The 22,002-nt window shown below is 38.7% G+C and overlaps 1 protein-coding gene across 2 annotated transcripts in view; it reads left to right on the top strand.

Annotated features, from left to right (window-relative positions):
- The window catches only part of FEZF2 (FEZ family zinc finger 2), a 112,678-nt gene that overhangs the window by 18,084 nt on the left and 72,592 nt on the right, over positions 1 to 22,002 (top strand). The gene's annotated exons all lie outside the window — the stretch shown is intronic.

The raw sequence follows: 22,002 nt of genomic DNA, 5'->3' as shown, positions 1-22,002 counted from the left end.
TTTTTTTCTTTCTTTCCCACTAGGATATAATGTCAACGAGGACCAGGATTGTGTCTGTCATGATTATTAGTGTACTCTTAGCACCTAAGTATGTGGCTCAGCACAGTACTTGACTCACGGTAGATGTGCAGTCAATCTTTGTTGAAAAATATTGGATCGTGTCACTCTTCCATTCAAAACACTCCAATGCTTTACCATTTACCACTCAGAGTAAAAGGCTTCCTGTGACTTGCAAGACCTTCACCCCCATCCCTTCAAATGAATGTCTCTGAGCGCACCTACTTTCTTCCTCTTCTCTACTCCAGTTATGCTGGCCTCCTCATGTTCTTCTCACATGCCAAGCACATTCCTGCCTTGGGACCTTTGCATTTGCTGTGCCTTCTTTGGAACCCTTTTCCCTACGGATCATCCTTCTCTTCCTTCATGTCTTTGCTCAGATCTTGCCCTTTGAGATCTTGGCAGGCTTTCCTCTACCAATCTACTCCTCTACAGATCTGTTTGAAATATGAAATCTACCCTGATGGCACGTTCCTTCTCTCTCTCTCCCCTCCCACACATACACTCCCTGTCCCCCTTCCCTGCTTTATTGATTATCTTTCTCCAGCTACTAGAGTGTAAGCTTCGTGAAGGCAGGGATCTTTATACATTCTTTTCACTTCTGCATTCCTCAGATCCCAGAATAGTACCCAACACATAGTGGGTGTTCAGTAAATATTTCATGAACGACTGTCTTGTCCCTTCTGATCTGCCCCATTGCTTTTCATAGCCTCCAGAGTCCCAGCAGGTCTTCATTTAATAACATTTCAAAGAGTGAAAAAGCCTGACAATAGATGTTAAATATGGCATTTTCATTTTATTTTATTTTGAGATGGAGTCTTGCTCTGCTGCCTAGGCTGGAGTGCAATGGCGTGATCTCTGCTCTCTGCAACCTGGGTTCAAGTGATTTTCCTGTCTAGTATAGCCTCTCAAGCAACTGGGATTACAGGCACGCACCACCGTGCCCAGCTAATTTTTTGTATTTTTAGTAGAGATGGAGTTTCACCATGTTGGCCAGGCTGGTCTCGAACTCCTGACCTCAAGTGATACACCTGCCTTGGCCTCCCAGAGTGCTGGGATTACAGGCATGAACCACTATGCCTGGCCTAAATATGATCCTTTCAAAGAGTATACTAGACACACCTCATTAAATTGGAGAAGACCTTCAGCAAACACCTGCAGGACTTTCAGAGAAAATTTAAGCCTGAAATAATGCTGTAAAAGCTTTAGCTTTTTGCTTTCTGTTGTCATTGATGAGTCTGGCTGATCATCAGTTAAACAAAATAATGTCTTCTCTCGCCATCTTTTTTCTCCCCTCATGGCTGACGTCTCTTATGATTTCCCCTCTGCAGACCCACAGTTTCTTTTCGATAGATTATCCCTGGGCTAAGGAGCTGGCTTCTGAAGGCGGGGCAATTCTAGCAATCCTTGAGTTGTATAAACTTTTGGATTCACTCTACCCTTACGAGGGAAAACAAAAAGCTATCAGAAAGAGTTGGAGATGTTTAAATAATCTCCTTTCAAATTCTTCTAAAATTCAAATGTTATAATAAGAAGAGTGACAAGTACAGAATGAATTTATGAAGGCCTTTTCCAACTTTATTCATCCTAATCCAAAAGCTGCATTTCAAGGGTTATTGAAATCGTATGACTTTTAATAACTTCCGGTCATAAGGAACGGGATGGTGTCTGCTTATGTGCCAGCTGGGCTCTGTGATTCCACCATATTAGGCAGAGTTGTCTGAGTGTTTCGTCTTTATTTATTATTATTTTTTAAGAAGGAGCCCCTTTTGGTGTCTACAACTTTTTCTTTTTGTAGAACCCTCGGGACCCTTTCCTCCACCCTTTGCATTCTTCCTCCTGTGTGCTCTGCCAACACCTTCAGCTTCTCTCCACGGGAGCACTTACAAGCCTCCACTACACTTGCCTGTTTCCTCTTCATGGCCTACCCTCATCTATGAGCTTCTTGACCAGGAATGGTAGGGGTTCAAAAAAATTCATGGAAAAAAGCGAATGTATACAATGTTTTCCTTCTTTTTCTTTCATGAGTGATTTGGGTTGCTAACTTTTACTTGACCTAAATGTGTGTCACACTGTCACTACTCTTCTTAGGTAATTGATGACCGTATAATGTCTCATTTCAACTTTTTAGGATATTTTTAGACAAAAATGCAAGCAGAATCTGTACTTATCTAATTGCCCTGATTTTTTTTTCTTTTTTGAAACTATATGTTAGCACAATTTAAATACTTCTGAAGGAGTCCTGATAAAGAATTTCTTCTTTGTTTTATAAAGTATGAAAAGTTACATTTTTTAAGGATTAAAGATTTAAAAGCCATGAGTTTCTGTGAAAACTCATCTTTTGTTAGTCACAAATGCCCCAAAAGCCAAATAATTTCTAAATCCTGCTCCAGAATTTGCTTCTGTTCAGCAGTTAGACTGATCAATTTTCAGAAATTGTAGGAGAAAAAAATAAATTCTGCCTCCAAATGATGTTTATAATCTCATATCTAAATTAAAACATGTCGATTCCACAGCAATAGTCACTATGGAAATAGAAACATATAGGCCTCGATTCTAAATCAAGAGAGTGTTTAGCTGGGTGGTATATATTTTCCATCATGTTTTTAAAAAATCTGTTACAGTGTATGCATTTTCAAAGGTCTGGATTTGATAAGCTTTTAAGAAATAGTACATGTATGGGTCAAATTAGAATTAAATGTACTTGTATGGTTTCAAATGTGGTTTATAATGTCCTGCCACATTAATGAAAATCCCATTGAATTATTAAACTTACTTTATGGGATTTTTAAAAATAAAGCAAAAGTACATTTGAAATAAATCCATGGAAGCCTCCATAGAAGGCAGATATGCCTAAACATTATCTCCTTTCAAATTCTTCTAAAATTCAAATGTTCTATTAAGAATACTGATAAGTATAGAATGGATTTTTAAAGAGTTTAAATAGAATTGCCACTCACATCTCAATTTACACCTAATTATCAAGCTTAATTTAGTTTTAGAAACTGTTTAAAAATATATTTGCTAGTTTTAAAAATTGTCAGCTTAAAAAAACCCCAAAGGTAATAATAGAAATAATTTATTCTAAAGTTGTATCATGCAAAAAAGGACTTTAAACTTATTTAGAAGTTTTAGAAGTTAAAAAAGGCTTTTTCTCCCTATTCAGATGAATAAACAACATATTTTTATCCTTTTAAACTTTTTTTCTGGCAATTAGTTAACAAATATTCCTTCAACTAATATCTGTGTGCCTACTATGTGCCAGCCAATGTTCTAAAATCGAATGCCACTTCCCAAATCATAGAAAACAAACATATGCTGTGATCATTTTGCTTTAAATATCATAAGCCAAGCGTATAACTCTTTTACATAAAATATATAATTATTCTCATTTTAAAATTACATAGTTCCTTTCTTTCAAGGAGCTCAAGATGTTTCTAGAGTCAAAACACATTATCTTCACATTATCCCCCTGAAAATGGAAACCAAGTCCTACCTACCTTTTCTTCCACCAGGCATGCTTTTCTAAAAATTAGAAATGGAAAGGAGTAATTATACAGTCCTTGGTGAAGACAGAGTGATACAGCAATTCTGCTAGTTCTTTGCCCAGTAATTGCTCATCAGTTGCAGAAGGAGAGTGGCCTAATCTCTCCTTTACCATAAAAAGATCTGTTGTCAATATTCAATTTTCTTTTTATCCTGTCTCTCCAGGTATTAGAGCAGCATCTCTCTCTGCTGATACTTAAATTCAGAAATTGCCTACTTATACATACTGTGCAGTACCATGTAATGAAATATGTAGGTCGACCCATCTTGTGTATGTGTTCAGAACTTTAGCCATTTGGACATCCTTGTAAGAGTATAGCTTGTCTCATAATTGGCCAGAATGCCAAACTCTTACTCAGTAGGAGCTGACAATCTTATAGTCATGCCTTCAAACGCATTGAGGATAATGATGAGTGAAATTCAGATGTGTGAGATTTTTTTCCCTCCCCCTTGTTCTAATAGGGTTAACTGAGTCATCATTCTACTTGTCCATCTTTTTTGCTCTTTCTATTCACTTCATTTGCCAAAGTACCCCTAAACTTTTCAGAGACCTGTACCATTAGGATCTTTCCTTGATACTTTATCAACTCATACAGTTATCTGTTTGTTTTTGAGACGGTGTCTACCTGTGTCTCCCAGGCTGGAGTGCAGTGGTGCAATCTCGGCTCACTGCAACCTCCGCCTCCCAGGTTCAAGCTATTCTCCTGCCTTAGCCTCCCGTGTAGCTGGGACTACAGGCACAGACCACTGCACCCGGCTGATTTTTGTATTTTTAGTAGAGACAGCGTTTCACCATGTTGGTCAGGCTGGTCTCGAACTCCTGACCTCAAGTGATCCACCGACCTTGGCCTCCCAAAGTGCTGGGATTACAGGAGGGAGCCACCATGCCTGGCCATTTTTTTGTTTTTGAATTGAAATGACCAGCTGTTTGAGAGTTACACAGATCCACTCTCTGTTTAATATCACAAATTGCTTAACAAATAAGGATTTGAAGTTTTGCCTGAAATTCTACAAAGTGAATGTGTCATTTAGAGCTCTTAGCTGCAAGTAACATGCAAGTGGCTTAACAATAAGGAAACTGATCATTTCATATTACTAGAAACCCAGAAGTAGGGGCCTCAAGTCTGTTTCTGTGTTCTCTTAGACTGGCCATCCTCTGTGTGAGGTTATCCTCGAGGCTGGTAGAAAGATACTGCAGGAGTTCTGGCCTCGTATGCAGCTCTGAGAATGTCCAGGTGAATAAAGTATTCTGTTTCTTTGGAGCAAGAAAACGTTTTCCAGAAACGCTCTTTGCCAACTTACTCTTCTGTTTCATTGGCCAGAATTTTATCACATGTTTAGTCCTAAATCAATCAGTGGCAAGGAGAAGGGGATTAGCATGTCTGGTTTAGATGAGTTGGTTTGTAGCTCCTGGAACTATCAATTGGGATGGAGCAGCTTCCCTGGAGCACTCAATGTCTTGGAAAAAGATGATATGTGAATAAAATTCTGTTTTAGTTAAGTAAGGGGAAGGTGAGTAGTAAGGATGTTAGATAACCAGCCAATGGTTTCTGCTACATAGGGTTTTAGGAAAGAGGGCAAGAAAGGTATTCACAAAATCACAAATTCATAAATTCACAAATTCACAAAAAGTGACCTTTTAGAACCGATGGACACGTTTCCCCCATTAGCAAAAGAAAGGTAGAGAGTGATATATTTATTTTTTGAACTAGAGGGTTCTTTTTAAAATCTAAATCTCAGCACAATACAAACACTGGGTATAGATAGATTGATTTAATGTTGGAAATTCCCACTTCATGTAAAAATAGAATTTGCCTTTTAAAAAACTTTGGGTTATACAGTTAACTTGCTTTGTAAATCAGCAACTGTAAGTAACAACAGAAATAAAGCATTTAACAACCTTTGTGTCCAAAGTTCAAAATATTATCAATGGGGAGAATTAATTAGCTGAAGTCATCTACATACACTTTGTAATTTGTTTTCCTCTAAATTTAATTTGACATTTAGATTAAACTCAGATTTTGAAAAAAAAGTCTTTGATGCTGCTTGGCATATCTTTGTACTACATTATGTGTTGCCGCAGAATTTACAAGATCAACATTTAGATGTCACCAGAGAGACATACATCCTTGTACTGTGATAGACATTATCAGGCACTCCCAAAGTAGCAGCAGCTATTTACATTGAACTTAAATAGACAACTATGGAAATGTCAAGAAGCATTACATTTTTGGAAGTTGGAAACAGAATTAGGCTTTCTGTTTTGAATTTGCATTCAAGTGACCAAAAAGTGTCTTTTGTGTTACAGTGATTTTGTATGAGCAGAGCAGAGACAGAGGTAGCTAGCATCTCAAACCATACATCACAAGGCTTTAGTGCATCATGAAATCAACCTGGGCTTATTATTAGCATTTTTTCTTCTATTATTTAATTTAAAAAGATACATAAAATATCAGAGGGCATTGTACATAAAGTAGGTTCATTTCGTTTGAACTTAATTTTATTTATTTTTATTTTTATTTTTTTGAGACGGAGTTTCACTCTTGTCACCCAGGCGGAGTGCAATGGCGAGATCTCAGCTAACTGCAACCTCCACCTTCCGGGTTCAAGTGAGTCTCCTGCCCCAGCCTCCCAAGTAGCTAAGATTATAGGCATGCGCCACCATGCCTGGCTAATTTTGTGTTTTTAGCAGAGGCGAGGTTTCACCATGTTGGCCAGGCTGGTCACGAACTCCTGACCTCAGGTGATCCACCTGCCTCGGCCTCCCAAAGTGCTGGGATTACAGGCATGAGCCACTGTACCCGGCTGTGATCTTAATTTTTTTTTTTTTTGGAGACAGGGTCTCACTCTGTCACCCAGTCTAGAGTTCAGTGGCATGTTCTCAGCTCACTGCAAGCTCCACCTTCTGGGTTCAAGCAATTCTCCCACCTCAGCCTCCCAAGCAGCTGGGATTACAGGCACGCCCCACCACGCTTGGTTAATTTTCTGTATTTTTAGTAGAGATGGGGTTTCCCCATGTCGGCCAGGCTGGTCTTGAACTCCTGGGCCCCAAGTGATCCACCCATCTCAGCCTCCCAAAGTGCTGGGATTACAAGTGTGAGCCACCAAACCTGGCCAAACTTAATTTTATATTATAAAAATTTCAAGCATATACAGAATTAGAGAGAATAGTTTAATGAACTCCCACGTACCCATCGCCCAGATCAAATAATTAAGTTTTTACCGCATTAGCATTTCCACATTAGCTTGTTTTTTTTCTTTTATGAAATATATTTTAAAGGGAATCCCAAATATTACATCATTTCTCACCATAAACTTTGCATGTATCTTTAAAAAGTATAAACATTTAAAAAAAACCACAGTGTAATTATTATGATCACTAGTGAAAATAATAGGCCAGGTGTGCAGTGGCTCACACCTGTAATCCCAGCACTTTGGGAGTATTGCTTGAGGCCAGGAGTCTGAGGCCACCCTGGACAACATAGTGAGACCCTGTATCTACAAAAATATTTTAAAAATTCACCAGGCATGGTGGTACATGCCTGGAGTCCCAGCTCTCAGGAGGCTGAGGCAGGCGGATTGCATGAGCCCAGGAGTTTGAGATTGCAGTGAACCATGATCCCCCCATTGCACTCTAGCCTGGGCAACAGAGCGAGACCTCATTTTAAAAAATTAAGAATTATTATTTGACTTAATGTGATATCTAATCTGTATTCCTGTTTCCCAAATTGACTCTTCTTAAAAATCTTTTTACAGGTTTTTGTTTTGGTTTTCGTTTGTTTGTTTGTTTTTGTTTTTGAGATGGAGTCTTGCTGCAGTGGTGCGATCTTGGCTCACTGAAACCTCCACCTCCCAGGTTCAAGCTATTCTCCCACCTCAGCTTCCTGAGTAGCTGGGATTACAGGCACATGCCACCACACCCGCCTAATTTTTGTATTTTTAGTAGAGACGGGGTTTCACCATGTTGGCCAGGATGGTCACGAAATCCTGAGCTCAGGTAATCTGCCTGCCTCAGCCTCCCAAAGTGCTGGGATTAAAAAGTGCTGGGATTACAGGCATGAGCCTCCACACCCGGCCCAGTGGTTCTATTTGAAAGACAAAACTTGTTTTATTTATATATCTTTCTATATGTCTGTTTGTGGTAAGTCACAGTTGAAATAGATTTCTTAATGTGGGTTGCAGTCAAAAACATTTTAGGAAGTCATTGCTGAAGGCATTGACAAATTTTGGCTCAGGAATTGGGAACAAACTTTTCCTCTTGTAGATACACAGCTTCTACTGATGTCAAAAAAGATACAATAAGGTATAAATTTCAGCAATCAACTGCTTGTTTCTTTTGTGTGGAGCTAAAGAAATGCTTTGACATTATTTTAAATTAGAATTTTCTTATGAATACACAGCTATTCATTCTTAGTGGCTATTAATTTGACTATTTGTGGTACTTTATTAAGTAACTAAAGACTAGGCACTTTACTAGAGAAGATACAGTCTCAATTTTAAGAATGTCATTTTCAAACAGAATGGATTTAGAGCTTTGTCTGCCACTGAAATAGCATTATGTGGGGCAAAATGTCAAGGTCAAGTGTTTAGGTATGTGCTCGATTTATATTCTATTCATCTTCTTCCAGGTCAACAAATTAGAGAACAGCCAGAAATTTTAAAAAGTTTTTTTTTAGGAACTGCTTTTTGTTTTGTTTTTTGAGATGGAGTCTCACTCTGTCACCTCAGTGGTGCAGTTTTGTCTCACTGCAACCTCCACCTCCCAGGCTCAAGTGATTCTCCCGCCTCAGCCTCCCAAGTAGCTGGGATTACAGGCGCCCACCACCATGCCCAGCTAATTTTTGTATTTTTAGTAGAGATGGGGTTTCACCATGTTGGCCAGGCTAGTCTCAAACTCCTGACCTCAGGTGATTTGCCGGCCTAGGCCTCCCAAAGTGCTGGGATCACAGCCGTGAACCACTGTGCCTGGCCTAGGAACTGTGTTTTTAAAGGTCCATTAAAATATCAGCATTGTGTATTTTCAGCCACAGGACATTTGCATATGCTTTCCCAACTGTCAATAATTAACTTCCTTACCCATTGCCACTTCTCTAAGTTTTTCCTTTTCTTCCTTTAAACCTCAATCACCCCTTCCCCAGCAAAACCTTCCCTGACCTTCCTAAGTCATATTCCCCCATTATGTGCTTCAACCATCATGGGCCACTCCTTTATAAAACTTATTGGTGTTGCATTTCTACATTTCTCTGTTGCAGTAACTCAACTAATATCTATTTCCCTTCCATTGTAAGCTCCATGACAGTGGGGATTGTCTTTTCTTATCATCCAGCCTCAGCACCTAACACAGTTGAACTCAACAAATATTTGATGAATTAATTAAGTGCTGACTACTGGACTGAATGCTGTCACTTGTAAAGCAGTTAAATATGCAGGTTGACAATATCTTTTTCTTTTTCTTTTTTCTTTTTTTTGAGACCAAGTCAGTACTCTGTCACCCAGGCCGGAGTACAGTGGCCAATCTCTGCTCACTGCAACCTCTGCCTCCCAGCCTCAAACAATTCTCCTGCCTCAGCCTCCCAAGTAGCTGGGAGTACAGGCATGCACCACCACACTCGGCTAATTTTTGTATGTTTTAGTACAGGCAGGGTTTCACCATGTTGTTCAGGCTGGTCTCGAGCTCCTGATCTCAAGTGATCTGCCCACCTTGGCCTCCCAAAGTGCTGGGATTACAGGAGTGAGCGAGCCACCATGCCTGGACTGACAATATCTTTATTTTATTTATTTATCTATTTTGAGATGTAGTCTTGCTCTGTTGCCCAGGCTGGAGTGCAATGGCAAAATCTCTACTCACTGCAAGCTCCACCTCCCCGGCTCAAACAATTCTCCTGCCTCAGCCTCCCCTCCCGAGGAGCTGGATTACAGGCCTCCCACCACCACGTCCAGCTAATTTTTGTATTTTTAGTAGAGACATGGTTTCACCATGTTGACCAGGACGGTTTCGAACTCCTGAACTCAAATGATCCACCCACCTTGGCCTCCCAAAGTGCTGGGATTACAGGCGTGAGCCACCGAGCCTGGCGACAATATCTTTATAATTAACCATCATTGTCTTTCTTTCCATTTAATTTTTTAATCCCAAGATTCCAAAGAAGTAGGTCATGAGCAATTTATTACATGCCATAATTAGTCTGTTGTTTTTTATGATGTTTAAAATAATCTGGCTTTAGTGGGGCAAGTTTTATAAATTGTGAAAGGGGCTTATAGATAATGACTGTTTTGCAAGGCTACAAGAGAACTCAATGGTTTAATATGTATTTTAGGCCAGGAGTGGTGGCTCACACCTGTAATCCCAGCACTTTGGGAGGCTGAGGCGGGCGGATCACTTGAGGCCAGGAGTTTGGGACAAGCCTGGCCAAAATGGTGAAACTTTGTCTCTACTAAAAATACAAAAAATTAGCCAGGCATTTTGGCTTGTGTCTGTAGTCCCAGCTACTTGGGAGGCTGAGGCACAAGAATCGCTTGAACGTGGAAGGCAGAGGTTGCAGTGAGCTGAGATCCCACCAATGCATTCCAGCCTGGGTGACAGAGCAAGACTCTCTCAAACAAACAAACAAACAAAAAAAGGTGTATTTTTAAAAATGGGTAAGCTACTGAGAAACTTCTTATCATTCTCAAAGCTATGATGTATATTAGAGACATGGATGAATGGTGTGGAATCATTGGATAAAGTCCATAAGCCTTAGGCTGGCACCCAAGGCCATCCACAATCTGGCTCAGACAGCCTCTCCAGTCTCAATTTCTGCCACTCCTTACTTCAATTTTTATGCTCTAACAATAAAGACCTATTTGTTCTTCGCATATGCTGAACGATTTCATGGTTTCTTGCTGTTAGCTCTGTTCCAAAGACCAACCTTATTCCAGTTTTCTCAGTTAATTTCCTTATACTAAAAAAAAAAAAACCACACATATATTCATGTATTACCTGTGAAAGAGTAAAGTGTTACAGAGAAAGGTGAGGTCTCCTTTGACAATCCACCTCCTTTTGTACTCTTTAACGTAAAAATAGATTATCTCTTTGGCAGACACATGGTCATACTGTGCATGTATATTTTTCATAGAAATAACATATTGAATTATTCTGCAAATTGCCTGTTTTACTTAAAAGTGTGTCGTGGAGAGACGTATGTCTTGGTAATACGGAGGTCCATATTACCGTGTATAGATGTACTTCATGCCTTATAACTATTACATGGTGTTCCATTGTATGGCTAGACAATGGGTTTTTACATTTTTTAAGTTTATTCTTATTTTTTAGTTCTCTACACATTCAGAGAAACTTCTCTAGTAATGACCTATAGAAATGATCCCTTTGACTCGACAGGCCAGTTTTTAAAAAAGAAATGATCACCGAAAGTATATTCTTGACAATGGGGATTTTACTTATTTCTGTGCTGAGGATATTTGTTTCTAATTTTTTAAATTAGAAATCTAAATTTAAATGCTTACTGAAGCATTCTTACATATGCATCATTGTCCAACTGTGTTAATGTTTCTGTAGGATATAAATGAAAATATTGGGTCATTGGGGGTGCATTTTCAGGTTTTGTAGATACTGCAAAATCACCCTTCAAAGTGCTTATATCTAGTTACAGTCCTACCAGCATCATATGAAAGGACATTTTCTTCCATTTTTAGCAACACTTAATACTATCAAACTTTGTTAATTTTTCCAATGTGAGGAGTGAGAAATGGTATGTTGGGCAAATTCACATTTCTCCATTTATATTTGAGATTTAGCATCTTTTCTTGCCTTTATTGGCTGTTGTCATTCCTTTTCTGTGAATTCTTTGCTTCTGGCCACCCTCTCTGACTGCTTCTTGTTTAGGCTATGGCTACTGTGGCTTCTCTGCTCTCACTGTTTCTGGCTCTTTGATGTTTCTCTTCTTGTTTTTAAACAGGGTTATAGAGATATTTGCTTCTTTTTCTTTTAATTTATTCAAAATATATTCATAGAGTGCCTTCTAGGTGCCAGATACTGTGATGGGGCCGATGATATGATGGTGACAAGACAGTTTCTGTCATCATGGAACTTACATTTCAGTGGCAGACATATACAACACATTAATAAGCGGGTACATGACACAATGTCATTGTATCATTGTATTAGTTCATTCTTGCATTGTTATAAAGAACTATTTGAGACTGGGTAATTTATAAAGAAAAGAGATTTAATTGACTCAGAGTTCCACAGGCTGTAAAGGAAGCATGGCTGGGGAGGCCTCAGGAAACTTACAATCATGGTGGAAGGCAAAGGGGAAGCAGGCATGTCTTACATGTCTGAAGAAGGAGGAAGAGAGTGCAGGGGAAGGTGCTACACACTTTTAAACAACCAAATCTCGTGAGAACTCACTCAGTATCACGAGAACAGCAATAGGGAAGTCTGCCTCCATGATCCAATCACCTCCCACCAGGCCTCTCCTCCAACACTGGGGATTACAATTTGACATGAGATTTGGGCAGGGACACAGATCCAAACCATGTCAATCATGAAGATAAAGCAGGTCAGATGACAGAAATTTATGGGGCATGTGGAGATGGTGTCTTATGTTAGAGAGGGTGGTCAGGGAAGGTCTCTACCAAGAGGTGGGATTTTGAGCAGAGACCTGAATGAAATGAGAGGGAGAAGAACCTTCCAAGCAGACGCATGAGCAAGTGCAAAAGCACAGAGGTGGGGGTAAGGGATGGGCAGAAAGTCAGTATGGTTGGAACTCAGAGGTCAGGGGTAGAATGGTAGGAAAGAACGTTGCATAGTCATGATCCAGGTCATGTAGGATTTTCTAGGCCATGATAAAGAGTGTATCTTATTTCAAGGATAATGGGAAGCCTTGGAGGTTTGTGGGCAGGACAGTGTTATTTAGATGATTCTGCGTGAAAAGAGGGGCAAGTGTAGAGAACGGTCAAGTGGATACTGCAGTCATCCAGGCAAGGGTGTCCAGGATATTGGGGATCACAGTGGTGAGGAACAGTCAGATTTGGGACATATTTTGAAGGTGGCACCCACACGATTTGCTGATGGATCATAAGTATGGTGGGAGGGGAAAAAGGAATAGTTGAGGAGGATTCCAAACTTTTGATCTGAGCTGCTGGAGGGGTAATAACAGCATTTGCCAAGAGGGAGAAGACTGTGGGAAGAGTAGGTTTGAGGGGAGAAATCTAGAGCTGTTTTGGACATGTTAAATCTGAGATGCTTATTAGATACCCAAGTGTCAAGTGTTGATTCAGCTCAAGGGAAAAATCAGAGCTGAAAATATTTACTTGGGACTTGTCCCTTAGTGGGTATATTTAAAACTATGGATGGGTAAATATCACTGAGGGAATATCTAGAAAGGGGAAGAGGGTCAAAGACTGAGCTGTGAGGTATTCCAATATTTAGGAGACAGGGAATAGGGAAAGGAGCCAGTAGACTGAGGAGTTGTCAGTGCTGGAGAACATAAAAGAATCGTTTCAAGAAGGAGGAAGTGCTGGGTGAGATGGCTCACACCTGTAATCCCAATACTTTGGGAGGCTAAGGCAGGAGGATCACTTGAGCCCAGGATTTCCAGACCAGCCTAGGCAATACAGGGAGAACCCTTCTCAACAACAACAACAACAAAAAATTAGCCAGGTATGGTGGCACACAACTGTGGTTCCAGCTACTTGGGAGGCTGAGGCAATTTGAGCCTGAAAATTTGAGGCTGCAGTGAGCTATGATTGCACCACTGCACTCAAGCCTGGGCAACAGAGAGAAACTCTGCCTCAAAAAAAAAAAAAAAAAAAAAGGGTGATAAATTGTGTCAAATGCTGCCAAGGGATTTAGAAAGATGAGTGCTTAGGACAAACATTGGATTTAGTAAGATCAAAGGTGCTAAGGACCTCAAACTAGAGTAGTGTCAGTGGAGAGAGTTGGGGAGAAAATCAGAGGCGAGAAAGTGAACATGTCCCTCATGTATAAAGGTTGCAGAGGGGGATATGTTAGTATTGCTTACCTGCCATGTTACTGGAAGTCTCTTGGCTAGTTTCTGTAGCACAGGTTTCTTCTCTTTTCACTCCCAGCTCCCTTACCTCACCACCCCGTTCCTCTCCACTCCCCAGGCCGTGTTAGAAGCCCTACCTTGGTCTTTCTATAACACTCTACTTTTTCTGTTTATCCAGCTGACTCCCCAGAGACAAAAAGCTCTGAGGTAGGCATATTGTTTATCTCCACTTGTAATTTCTAGTCCACTCTGGGTCTAAGTAATAAATATTTGTTCAGTTGAACTTCATTTCTGGTTCAATTTAAAAAGGGAGAATGTGGTAAAAGGAAGCTTTTTTCTAGTTACAGGAGTTTCTGAAATTGACAAACATGTAAGGAAGTCAATAAAGAAAAAGTCTGTGAGATGAGCAAGCAATCACCTAATTGCAAAAACAGCACCATTTCTCAGGTTATTGGTGTTGCTAATGGCAGCATGTCAGGGCACTTTGAGGACCTGGTGTATCTGTAAAAAAGACAAAAACAAAAACAAAAACAAAAAACGGTAATTTTGATTGAAGGTTAATACATACAAAGGTCTTTGCTCAGTCTTCAACTAGTTCGTGACAATGATGTTAATTCCATTTCGGACTCTCAGCCTGTTAAGTTTATAAAGTTAAAATACATGCTTTGTGAAACCAGTGTTTCCTTTCAACCTAATTTTAACTGGTAATTGCTTCTCCATGGTTCCTCTGCAGAATCTGTCAGTGTGGTAGTGGGAACAGGGGAGAAGGAAAAACTAAGAATGCTGAGACCCCAGGTATAAGAGGCAAATCCCTAGTGTGACTTTGACAATCACTTAATGTCATACTGCTTCCATTCCACCATCTATAATTTGACGATTAATAGTATTCATCTATAATGTATTTTTCCTATAAAAGATGCTTTGTTATCACTGAATATTAACATTACTTCCAGTGATTATCAAGGTCCTCCGAGCAAAGACATACCTTTGCTTTCAGTATCCAACTTCTTTTTATATTGTACCATATGAAAACCAATGCCAAATTATTTACTCTGGCTTGCAGCCTCATGCTGTTTCATCTTTAATAAATGTTCTCATCAAATGTACTTTAATTAAGAGTCTGGTCAAAATGCAAATCCTGGTTTTAACATTCACCCAAAATACCTTTTTTTTTTTTTTTTTTTTTTTTTTTTTTGAGACGGAGTCTCACTCTGTCACCCAGGCTGGAGTGCAGTGGTGCGATCTCGGCTCACTGCAAGCTCCGCCCCCCAGGTTCACGACATTCTCCTGCCTCAGCCTCCCGAGTAGCTGGGACTACAGGCGCCCGCCACCACGCCTGGCTAAGTTTTTGTATTTTCAGTAGAGACAGGGTTTCACCGTGTTAGCCAGGATGGTCTCCATCTCCTGACCTTGTGATCCGCCCGCCTTGGCCTCCCAAAGTGCTGGGATTACAGGCGTGAGCCACCGCACCCGGCCAACCCCAAATACTTCTTGAGCATTTAATATCTTCTAGGCTTTCCACTTGGACTTGGGATTCTAAAAATGAGCACACATTCAAATATAACTCTGAGAACAAAATGATACTCTGCTTTTTAAATAATAACAATAATAATAGAGACAAGGTCTTGCTCTGTTGGCCAAGGTGGTCTTGAACTCCTGGGCTCAAGTAATCCTCCTGCTTTGGCCTCCCAAAGTGCTGGGATTACAGGTGTGAGCCACCATGCCCAGGTTACTCTGGCTTTATAAACTTTCATTTACCTTCATTCTTCTTTTGCATTCTGTTGGAAGCATACAAATATTAATTAAATATTTAACCTTAAGCTTTCCCCCAAATTCAGCAATTATGGGCTTCTAGTCAAATATTAGGGTGCATTTAAAAAATGCTTATAAAGATATTGACTCAGGCCGGGCACGCTCATGCCTGTATCCCAGAACTTTGGGAGGCCGAGGCAGGTGGATCGCCTGAGGTCAGGAGTTTGAGACCAGCCTGGCCAACATGGTGAAACCTCATCTGTACTAAAAATACAAAATTAGCCGGGTGTGGTGGCACACACCTATAGTCCCAGCTACTCAGGAGGCTGAGGCAGGAGAATCACTTGAACCTGGGAGGCAGAGGATGCAGTGAGCTGAGATCATTCCATTGTACTCCAGCCTGGATGACAGGGTGAGACTCTGTCTCAAACAAAACAAAACAAAACAACCAAAAAACAAAGAAACAACAACAACAAAAAGATATTGACTCAGAGAATTGCAAGGGCTCTTAGGAATTGTCTAGTTTAATGCTGTTCAAGAAAATATGTTACATATGTAAGATTCAATTTTCTAGTAGCTACTTTATAAAAAAACAGGTAAAATTAATTTTAATATTATATCTTTTTTATTGTCTGTGTTAGTCAATTCTCATGCTGCTAATAAAGACGTATGCAAGACTGGGTAATTTATAAAGGAAAGAGGTTTAATTGACTCACAGTTCACCATGGCTGAGAGGCCTCAGGGAACTTACAATGATGCGAAAGGGGAAGCAAACACATCCTTCTTCACATGATAGCAGGGAGTAGAATGAGAATCAAGTGAAGGGGGAAGCCCCTTATAAAACCATCAGATCTTGTGAGGACTTACTATCACCAGAATAGCATGGGGGAAACCGCCTCCATGATTCAGTTACCTCCCACTGGGTCCCTCCCATGACACATGGGGATTATGGGAACTACAATTCAAGATAAGATTTGGGTGGGGACACAGCCAAACTGTATCACTGTCTTTGAAATCCAGTGTGTATTTTGCACTTATAGCATACCTCCATTTGGGATGCTAAATTTTCATTGGAATACTTGATCTCTTTCGAGATTTTATAAAATTTAAAGTTAAAAAAGTAGATTCACACGCCCAAGTTGTCCCAGGCATACTTAACATTTTTCCAATAATTGAAATTAAATAAAATTTAAGTTTCTCAGTTGCACTGGCTTCATTTCAAGTCTTAATAGCCACCTGTGGTTAGTGGCTGCCATATTGGACAGCGCAGATATAGAACATTTCCGCCACTGCAGAAAATTCTGTTAGACAATTGAGGTCCAATTCAATTCACTGAAGAAACTGAGCAGCAGTTAATGGCAGAACCAGGACTAGAAGCTTGTTTGTAAGGAGTTTCATAGACAAACAAAACAAAAACAAACCAACCAAAAACTCAGGACACCAACCTTTCTAAAGGCAGACATTCAACTAATTTGAAAACATGGAGGACAATGTTTATAGACATTTTCTAGAAGGAATTAACTTTGCTTATATGTATGCTTATATATGATCACAAATAAGATTTAAATCAAATCGCTTACAATATGGAAGTGTTCAGGTTATGTTTAGTAAAGGACTTCTTTATCATGGTAAAATACACAGAATATAAAAAGTTTTAACCATTGTAAAGCATATAGTTCAGTGGCATTAAGGATATTCAGATTGCTGTACAACCATTACCACCATCCATCTCTGGATATTTTTCATATTCCCAAACTGAAACTCTATGCCCATTAAATACTAACTCCCTATTCTTCCTCCCCCCTAGCCTCTGGCAACTACCGCTCTATGAATTTGATTACTCTAGGTACTTCGTATCAGAGAAATTATACAATATTTGCCCTTTGGTGTCTGGCTTATTTCACTTAGCATACATCTTCAAAGTTCATGCATGTTGTAGCATGTATCAGAATTCTCCTCCTTTATGAGGCCGAATAATGTCCCGCCATATATATAGGCACCACATTTTATCCATTCATCCATCAGTGGACATTTGGGTTGTTTCCACCTTTTGGCTATTGTGAATAATGCTGCTATGGACGTTTGTGTATAAACATCTGCTGAAGTACTGAGAAGTTTTTTTCATCCTTTATCATAAACCTATTCATTAAGCTTGCACAATTTACAAATAAGAAGCAGCGGAAATGCTGCTTCACTGGAAAACCCCAACTCAAGATCCTTGAATAGGAAAAGAGACTCTCAGTTCTATCATATTACTGAAAAATTACAAAGTCTGCTTTATTTTCTTGTACTAAGACATTTTAGATGTTCATACTATATTAGCCCTTCTCACCATCTGATATACCACATATTACTCTTCTGGTGTTTATGTCTGCCTTTAGCCCCCTCTACTTGCTGCCTCTACCAGAATGTAAATTCTATGAGGACACAGGTTTTTTGTTTTGTTTTGTTTTCTTCATTGCTGTATTCTTGGTGCTTAGAACTGTGCCTGCTACACAGAAAGCAGTCAATAAGATCTGTTAATGAATGAATGAATCAATGGTGTCCAAGTGTTCTCTACCTCTGTGTTTATTGGGTATCATTTTAAAGGGCTCTAGATTTGGCTTCTTTTGAACATTTTAGTATTGTTTTTACTAGGCTGGAGTATTCTAGTACAAGGAAATGCTTGTAAGTTCTACAGACCTTAAAAATGTCTGGAACAAGGTATGAAAAATAATTAAGTGGTATTGGGAGATGAAAGAAGCTAGAGATGTTCTAGACAAAATATATGAAAGGAATTTTGTCTCCCTCTAATGTGACTGCATTGGTCCCAAAGTGGTATTGTACAAAACATCAGAAAAATTTCTACTTTGATAACCTAGATTTAGGGAGAAATAACAAAAAATCCTTTGAGTTTTACAGTGGAGTCTGAATGACCAGTCACATAAAAAAGAAACTAAGTCATCACTTTCTAAAGTGAGAACATTTCATTGTTTCCTCTCAGTGCAACTATTTCTTGTTTTTTACTATAGTCAATCTAGATACTACTTTGCGGACTCTCAGTCTCTTTGTCTGAGACATGAATTTCAGTTTTTAAAATAGCAAGAACTTTAAAACATTACTATAACTTAGGGGACCTGGTCCCTTTTCTTTGTAAGTAGGGAAACTTGACTCTGTGAGGTAAAGTGATGTCCGGAAGCATTTTGAGCCTCTGGTTTTGTTGAAGTCATTTTCCTTTTCTTGGATTTTAATAAGGATATAATCTCAGATCCAGTTAGAAAGGGAGATCACAATGCCAGGTGTCAAATCCACAAATCAATCCTCTTCTTAATTGCCAAAGTTTGACACATCCCCATGTTTGTCCCAGAAAACTCTAAATGCCCTTTTATTAACCATGGGGAATTAAATTTCCCATATAGACAAATTAACTTCTAAATTATAAGAGAAACACGTGTTTAGAAACACATGGGGTGGGATGGGGGTGGGAGGGACCCTTGTTCCAACTTGAAGGTTTCCCAAAGTAATCTCTTCTCTTCTCTTTCTCCTACATATTTTCCAGACTTCTTTTTTTCTGCTTGAACTCATCACTTGGTTATTACCTTCTCTGAAGAATAGGTTTTGGTCAGCAACTCTTTAAAAAAGATATCTCTTTATACTAATTACAGTGGAATAGGTTTAAAAAAATAGGTGACTATTGAAATGTATAGTGTTTTAAACCATGTAGCTATTAACTTCATATTTGGGCGGTGTGTGAAAAGGAGGTGGGGAACTCCTTAGCGGGATTGAAAACTTTATTGTGTTTTAAATAAAAGACTAGCTTAAAAAGAAAAAGATGTGAATTGGCTTACAGTAAAAAAGATAAATTAATACACTAATGAAAGGAGAGGGAAGACTATATTTTGTAGATAAGCCAAATTTATGGCCTTGCGCATTAACTTTACACACTAAAAACCTACTTCCCAGTGGGTTTAAAGCTTAATATCTTCCTCTTGAATTGGTGACAGCAACCCTTGGTTTCTGTCTCTCTCTCTCTCTCTCACACACACACACACACACGTGCACACATGTGTGTCTCCAATTATCTCAGAAGTGACAAAATAATCTCAAAATAAGTTTAATTTTGATTCAAAATAAATATGCACACATATTCACTTTATTTTTTATGGAAAAAGGGGGATAATGCAAAATAGCAAAAATTGTAAACAAAGTTAAAGATTATCTTCATCTAAACCTTAAGCTGACAATTTAAAACACCTTGTGCATAATGCAGAAAAAAACTGTCCGTTTGACTTCACTTTCATTCACACTGCTCCCTACGCATGAGAAAGACCAGATGTCTGGTTTCCAGAGTATTAAGCTTTTTCCTTAATACTTAATTTTTTTTTCAAGTTTAAAGAAAAACTGTAGCTTCTTCTGATCTTTAGCATTCTACAGTTTAATAATTTCATATACCAGAAGTGTTTCTGCAGAAAATGAGCTTTGAATATTTATGCATTTGCAACAGTCCACAAACGGCTTTGGAAAAAATTATTTGACTTTCATTTTGAAAACTCCATTTTTCTAAAAAAAAAACCCATAAATTCATAGTTTTCATGGAGAAGAGTGGTGGAGTACAATGGAGCATATGGAAAGAACACTGAATTTGGAGAGAAAGGTATGAATAGATGACATTTCCTTTTCCTTGTCTGATTCCTACTAATTGTAGAAAAAATATACATTATATATGGTATTCCTCCCTTCTTAACAGAAAACAATGTTTGGAAATTCCTGTGTAAAGCTAATTTGCCATGAGGAACATAAAGCCCATTAATGGGATATCCAGGTCCCTATGGGAATTTTTTTTTTTTTTTTAAACAGACACCATGTGGTGCAATCTGTTACAGTCTACAAGGTGGGGGTGGGGAGGGGAGCTCTGCAGGGGCCAGGAATAAAGTCATCTCTGGGAGTTTTTGAGGTATTAACAAAAATGGGAAAAACACTACAGCAGGAGCCTTGGAAATGCCTTCCCTTCTGCCCTCGATCGTAACCCAGGGTGTATTACGTTTATGCTTTTCAAAAATTATTTAGCAAGTTCTCAGTTTTGGGGAGAAAAAAACCTGAACCTTTTCTGAGATGGTTAGATTGCCATTTGTTTTGTATTTTTATCTAACCCACTGGTGATTTAATTTACAGATCTCAAAGGAAGTGCATGCTCAAATATTTGAGGATGTTAATGTATCAACCACTGTGTAATTTTGGAATTTGCCTACTCGCTTGACACAATATTTTACCATCTAACAAATGTTTAGCCTTTTTTTCACTTGACTAAAGAGAAGTAAGTTTCACATTGCTTCATTCACCTTCTTATGTGCATATGCTGGGAAAGATTGGATGTTAAAAAAAAAAACAACTTCCTCATGTTCCTTTCTACTACATCTAAATCTGTTTACCAATTCAAAGCTGCTAAAAAAACCTGCATTCTCCTGCTAAATCAACTGGATGGCTAGAAACCAAACTGTAATGTAACAGAAAAAAATTATCAATTTATTTTCATGACAGAACATTCTTGAGAAGGTATAAAATTGTTCTGGTTGCTATGCCAGTTTTCTTTTTTCTTCCTTCCTCTGTCTTCTTTTTTCAAAGGCTTTTAGCTTTTAAGCTGATACTTTTTATAGTTATATAACAGTTCTAATATTTTGTGACATTTTGTATTGTGACACTATAGATGAAATTGTCATCGGACTGACACCCTGTGCTGTTTATTCCTTAATTACAACTGTTAACACTGTAGAGAAGTGTGCTAATCTGCCAGCACATATTATGAAAACAACATTATTGTTACCCACACCAACACCCACTCAACAGGATATTTCCAAGATGGTAGTTTAAAGGAACTTATCGGCACAATGGACGTTTCAATATAGTTGTTGTTGTTGCTGTGTATTTAGCTTTTCCTATTGTCTTCTTTTAAAAACATAAACCAGTTTGAAATTTAAAACATTTCATTGTAATATAGCATAGGTACCCTTTACTAGCAGAGGCTGCCTCTATAGTTGGAAAGTTATATATACATATTTTTTTTTTCTTTTTTTTTTTTTAAGTGCTCAAGCAGTGGTGGACTGAGGAATCTCAAAGCTGTTTAGGGTTGTGACCCAACGCTTTCTGACTGACAGTTTTTTCAGGAATAATGAAATTAGAAGGAAGCGGGAAGGGGAAGTTTAAAGATGAAAAGACAAGAGTGGGGTTATTTGCATTCACAAGGTTGGCAATCTTTAAATAACCAAGTCAAAATCCAATAACCTTTCCCAGCTCTAAAAGGCATCCTTTTTCAAAACCAAGTCTGAGTCTTCTTGAAACTGGCTACTTATTGACTGCTTTATAGTTCAGTTCTTTCTGTCTCCAGAACTTGTAGAGCTTTGGCTATCTGTGAGGGACAAAATCCTACGAATTTATTTTCTCATAAGTTATTTTGCTAGAGCAGTTTAGGTGTCATTGTCTTTTAATTTGTTAAAAGAAACAATAATGGTTTAAAAAAAAAAAAAAGAACCATGTTGATCCTATACCTTGTCCCTAAAAAGTAAGGATTCTAAAAAACTTCAAACCAGAACCAAGATACCTGCTTAGAGGAGAATGATTGTAAATTTTTTTTTTAAAGCAACACACTCACAACACTGACAAT

The sequence above is a fragment of the Pan paniscus genome, chromosome 2 (genome assembly GCF_029289425.2).
Source record: "Pan paniscus chromosome 2, NHGRI_mPanPan1-v2.0_pri, whole genome shotgun sequence".
In the NCBI taxonomy this organism is placed as follows: Eukaryota; Metazoa; Chordata; class Mammalia; order Primates; family Hominidae; genus Pan; species Pan paniscus.
The sequence above is the reverse complement of the archived record's forward strand: the minus strand, read 5'-3'. Positions and strand labels throughout refer to the sequence as shown.